Source organism: Theobroma cacao, chromosome 6 (assembly GCF_053813885.1).
Source record: "Theobroma cacao isolate CCN51 chromosome 6, ASM5381388v1, whole genome shotgun sequence".
NCBI classification, from domain to species: domain Eukaryota; kingdom Viridiplantae; phylum Streptophyta; class Magnoliopsida; order Malvales; family Malvaceae; genus Theobroma; species Theobroma cacao.
Genome location: NC_142644.1, coordinates 7,842,081 through 7,847,837, shown reverse-complemented (window position 1 = coordinate 7,847,837; position 5,757 = coordinate 7,842,081). Strand labels below are relative to the sequence as shown.

Here is a 5,757-nt window from a genome sequence, read left to right as displayed (position 1 = left end):
TAAGAAAGAAACAATTAGGTTAATTTGTTGAATCATTGTGTGGCTGATGCTCATTGTTTAAATACTCATGCATTCAAGTTTGGAAAAGTATGATTAAGCATTCTTTACGAAATTATGCATTGAGTCTACGGTGAATCATTGTAGAAAGTCCCTACAAATCAAGAAAAGCAAACAACGAAATGGACAAGTAGATGAAGAGGTTGAAGGATTGCCCTATAGTTCACGTTTGAAATTTCCTTTTGTCGTCCATGACACGGTTGAACTATCCTTCATTGGCTAAGATTATGTGATTACATGACACTGTGGAACTATCCTTCATTGGCTAAGATTACCTGTCCATGAATGAGAATATTATTTAAAAGCTTAAAAAGATCTCTAATGTGCACAAATTAAATAAAAAGGAAAAGAAAGATTACCTGTTAAGTTGTTAAAGCAAATCAAGAAGCATAAGAAAAGGCAAGCTTTCGATTGTTGGTGGAATTTCACCTGAGAAATTGAGTTCACTCCTTAAAAGTTAGAATTTTCCTACTAAGACTTAATTCAATAAAAAGGCTGCTTTTCTTTGTTGAGCACTAATTAAGGGACTACTTTATTCATTTTTTTTCTTAATAGAATTAACTTAGGACAAAAGAGGTGTGTTTTTTTTCGATGCAAAGAAGGAAATTGTTAAAGAATACCTTTGAAATACTTGTTAAGGTGATATTTATAGGAAGATTTTTGTAATTAATATATTCTCTTTTCTTGAATTTAGTAAGAATAGTACATTAATATAGAAGAACATTTTTCAAATAAAAATTAAACAAACCCTAACAAGTGCTTATAGGCAACTCCTAACGAATATTTTTTTCTTTAATGCATAACTAATTAACAAAAAAAATTTTCAAATAAAAATCTAGCTAATTAACATAAAAGTATAAATTTCCAATCCAAGTTAGTTTTTCATGAATTTTTTCTTAATGGAAATCTAACAAATCCGGTGAATTATAAACTAATTAAGGAACTCGTGATTTCATGAGTTTTATCACCTATAGTTATATTACATTTGAAATTTAAATCTTTTCTTTTAAATTCAATTTTTCATGTTCAACCTAAATGAAAATTAGGACTTAGAGCATTTTGATAATTGATTGTTGCATGATCTTCATATTTAAAGAAAAAAATTCGAATCTCCCTTCCTCCAAATCAAAAAAAAAAATAAAATTTAATGAAAACTAAAATCATAAATCTGAACTCATGAATACAAATGAATTGTCAACTAATGGAAGCATTCTTTACGAAATTATGCGTTGAGTCCACGGTGAAGCATTGTGAAAAGTCTTTACAGACCAAGAAAAGCAAATAGAAAAATGGACAAGTGGTCATATCAAGAAGAGAAGGGTGAAGCATTGCCCTCTAGTTCACGTTTGAGCTTTCCTTTCGTCTTCCACAAAACAGTTGAACTATCCTTCATTGGCAAAGATTATGTGATTACATGATACGGCACGTGGAACTATCCTTCATTGGCAAAGATTATGTGATTACATGACACGGCACGTGCAACTATCCTTCATTGACTATAATTATGTGATCATCGTGTCAGAGACGAAAAGTGTGAAGCTTCCTACATGTTTTCCACATGTTTTCCTTATTTCTAAACAGATGTTACCAAAGTTACTTTGTGCTGACACATTTGTTTGGTATTTTATAACAATCACAACTCCCAAGGCTCCAGCTGGCATTGATACGATAGATGGGTAGTAGTCAAGCATGTGTTTGTTTTCAGATCTTGTCTGACTAGTTGGGTATGGTGTTGAGAGTTGGTTGTGTAATATCAGTCACTTATTAAGGGTCTGTTCTAATCAGGTAGGTCTTTAGACCTGTTCCTTCAAACTTTATTATTTTCACTAAAATTGTATCCAATTCGGATGATTAATAAAAAGGTTATTTTGACTGAGTAAAAAAATTATTTACATTCCTTTTTGGACAAATATTCAGAGAAAAAATGCTGTCTCCAGTCCATCCGTCCTCAGCTACTATAGGCAGATAGTCAACATCTCTAGCCCTAACAAAGCCTTTGGCATCGTGAATAAACGAGAGTATCATCCAACAAAGAGTACATTCAACAATTGGGTGAAGAAATTAAGTGAGCATCATCCATGAAGAAGCATTAAAGAAAGTCCTTGGTTCGTGGTGAAGCTAGTCTTTTGTAGACTAGTACCAATGTTTTGTAAACTACTTCTAGCAGCTTTAAATATAGCCAATGCAAGTGAGTTTTTTGGGTTAAAAAATTAAGTTTTTGGTGTCAACAAATTCTACAAAATTTGTACGAGTCATTTATGGTGAGTGTTTCATCTTTTAATAAATTATATTATATAATTAATGTATTCTGTTTTGATTTTTGATTTTTTGTATTTATACTTTTCTTTTATTAAATTCTATATTAAGACAACTTGAAACAGACCTTTTAAGGGCCCCCGTTGCCCATTTCACTAACTTGCAAGAATTTAAGCTTTTCGAGACAACAAAACAAGTCTTCCTTCTTTCGAAAAATTTTACAATTAAGTAACAATGAAAGCAACATTATCTTAATATTTTAGATTTTTTTTTACTCCCAACACATAAAGAATTGGATTCTTGTCCCACAATCTCCTTTCTTCAATTCTTGTTAACATCCCACTTGCCAAACTGCAGAAATTGGGCTGCCTTGAAGAGTACGGTCATGTGTAATAATACTTTCAAGCTAATATATACTTGTTTTCTCATATTCATATTTCAAATCCTTGATGGCCCCTCCTGAATTGATCATCTTGACTAGACTTATGGGAGCGAACTTAGCCCCAGGAGACAGTGCCTTATAAAATCATCCATTTGATATGTCAATAATATTCTTTAATGATTTTTTTATTGCTTTGATGAGATGATTTTATTGATTATCATATATTTTGTATTTTGTAAGATTTGTAAGAATCATGAAGCTGATGTACGTGAATGATGTATATGATACATTGAAATTATTGTCAAAGAGATTAAGAAGGAATATGTAACTATGATCTGTTGAACTTATTCGAGTTGAGTGTTATAGAGACAAGAAACAGGGATGAACAGTGAGATGAAGCAACAAAGCAAACGCTATATTTTCTAGTTAAACCAAAGCAAAAAAATCGACGAGCAACTCCTGGAAGGTTCACCATATCAACTCGACCGAGCAAAGATAGACGAGTATAAGGGTTTATTATCTAGCCATATAGCATTTCAATAGTTGTTTATGATGTAGTGGGAAACCACAAAATACAAGTTTGGAAAAGGATAGTTCATTTAAGTTGACATGAGCTTTGGAACAATATGTTAAAGTCTTTAATCTAGCCTGGTCTCTCTTTATAACCCCAGACAGCATCTCCAAGGCTGGCTACCTTTATAACCCCATCCTTCCCTTGGTCTCTCTTTATCCATTCTCACCAAAAGCAAATAATTACACAAGATCCAGAACCCATGATGAAAGTAACCAAACCTTGCTACAATGTTCCCATCCCCCATTTTCAAGCTTTGAACGATTCTCCAACCAAACCAAAAGAATTGGTAACCTGCAAACTTTCTTCTTCCAATACAAACCCATTCCTTACCAAAACCCAGAAAATTGTGTCACTGCCGTTATCAGCATCATCATTGTTTTCCACTCTAGCTTCCATTCCCTCCTTCCTTTACGCTTCCTTCTCCAAAATCCTTGATCCACCTCTTCAACCTTTGGTTGATCCAAGGCATCTGTATACAGGAAACTTGGCTCCAGTCGATGAGATGGAACCGACGGATTGCCCCGTAATTGAAGGTAAGCTTCCACTTTCTTTAAAGGGTGTTTACATCCGCAATGGTCCAAACCCACAAATCCAATCTCCTCGGGCTCTCCTCTTGTTCGATGGAGATGGCATGCTTCATTCCTTGAGATTTTCCAATGGTCATGCTACGTATTGTTGCCGCTATGTCAGGACTTACAAGTATAAGCTCGAGGGAGAAGCTGGTTTTCCTCTCATTCCGAATGTGTTTTCAGGATTCTTTGGCTTTGGAGATATTGTTCGCTTTCTTATGACTACAAGGAGGATCATGACAGGCCATATAAATCTGATGAATGGCTTTGGCGTGGCCAACACTGGCCTTGCCTTCTTTTCGGATCATCTCTTTGCTCTTTGCGAGTCTGATTTACCATATATTATCAATTTAACGCAAGAAGGTGATATTGAAACTTTAGGACGTTGGGAATTTGAGAAAAAGTTACTGTCTAACATGACTGCACATCCCAAAGTCGATTTGGATACAAAGGAGACATTTGCTTTTTCATGGAGCCTAAGTTTCCCTCATCTCAAGTTCTTCCACTTCGATGGAAATGGTGTTAAACAAAACGAAGTACCCATTTTCTCTATCAATCAACCTTGTTTCATCCATGATTTTGCCATAACCAAGCGATTTGCGATTTTCCATGAAACACAATTGGTATATTCATTAGGAAAAGTGATGACAGGAAGAGGCACCCTGGTGGATTATGAACCAAATAAAACTCCAAGAATTGGGATCATACCAAAATATGCCATTAATGACTCTGAGATGAGGTGGGTTCGTGTCCCAGGTTTCAATACCATTCATATTATAAATGCTTGGGAAAATGGAGATGATGAGATAGTTTTTATGGCATCTAATATTATCTGTGTCACAAACATTTTTAATAAGACTGTCGATGTCTCATTGGAGAAAGTAAAGATCAACATCAAAACAGGAGATGTTTCTAGAAAGATTATTTCTCCAAGAAATTTGGAATTTGGATCAATAAATCCTTCCTATGTGGGGAGAAAAACACGTTATGCCTATCTAGGAGTGCTTGAAGAGGTCCCAAAAATGTCAGGTTTGGTGAAAATTGATTTGGAAACAGGGCGTGAAGTTGCAAGAAGATTTTATGGACCTGGTTGCTTTGGAGGGGAGCCATTATTTGTAACAAAAGATATGGAAAATATTCATTCCGATGAAGATGATGGCTATGTAATGAATTATGTGCACGATGAGAAGGCTAATGAGTCAAAATTCATAATAATGGATGCCAAATCCCCAGAACTTGACATTGTGGCAGTGGTGAAGCTTCCAAGCCGGGTTCCATATGGCTTTCATGGTCTATTTTTTAGCATGTAAAATCTCTGTTTTCTTTTTATTTATTTTTTTAGATTGATTAAGAAAAATGTTAATGATAGTCACCCCCACCCTAAAAAATAATGTCCATCTCTGCTGTTTATAATAAAAACTAACTTTCAGGTTAATATAGTTTTGTGTTTTAGATGCAAACTGCATGATCCCAAATAATTAAGACTAGATTATCCATTTGTCTTGTGTTGAACCATATTCGTCCCTCTAAAGAAACTTGGATAGTAATGAGCCATTAGATGTTTTATTTAGTTGGTTTAAGTCAAACTTCCATTGGCTTAGATAATATATATAGTGCAAATAGTGAGAAATGACCTTCATAGTAAGGTGACTTAAAAAATGACCGTCTCTATAATTTTAACTGTTTTTAGCCAATTTTTAACACAACTTGACAAGATTACCCTTTAAACCAATTAATCCAAATGAAGACACGTCTCAGTTTCTTTCTTTTCGCTCTCTCACCATTCAGCTTAAAATTTCAAAATTAAATCTCGATTTAGATTTAGCTATCCCTCTATCCAACTCTCCAACGCCATCGAGGTCTATATCAGCAGCCAACTTTCTCACAATCCTAAAGTGCAGAGATGACATCAAGATATT

General features: G+C 34.4%; 1 pseudogene; it reads left to right on the top strand.

Moving 5' to 3' along the window:
- The first annotated feature begins 3,373 nt into the window (after window positions 1-3,373).
- Window positions 3,374-5,273, top strand: LOC18595603 (putative carotenoid cleavage dioxygenase 4, chloroplastic pseudogene; annotated as a pseudogene).
- The last annotated feature ends 484 nt before the right edge of the window (window positions 5,274-5,757 follow it).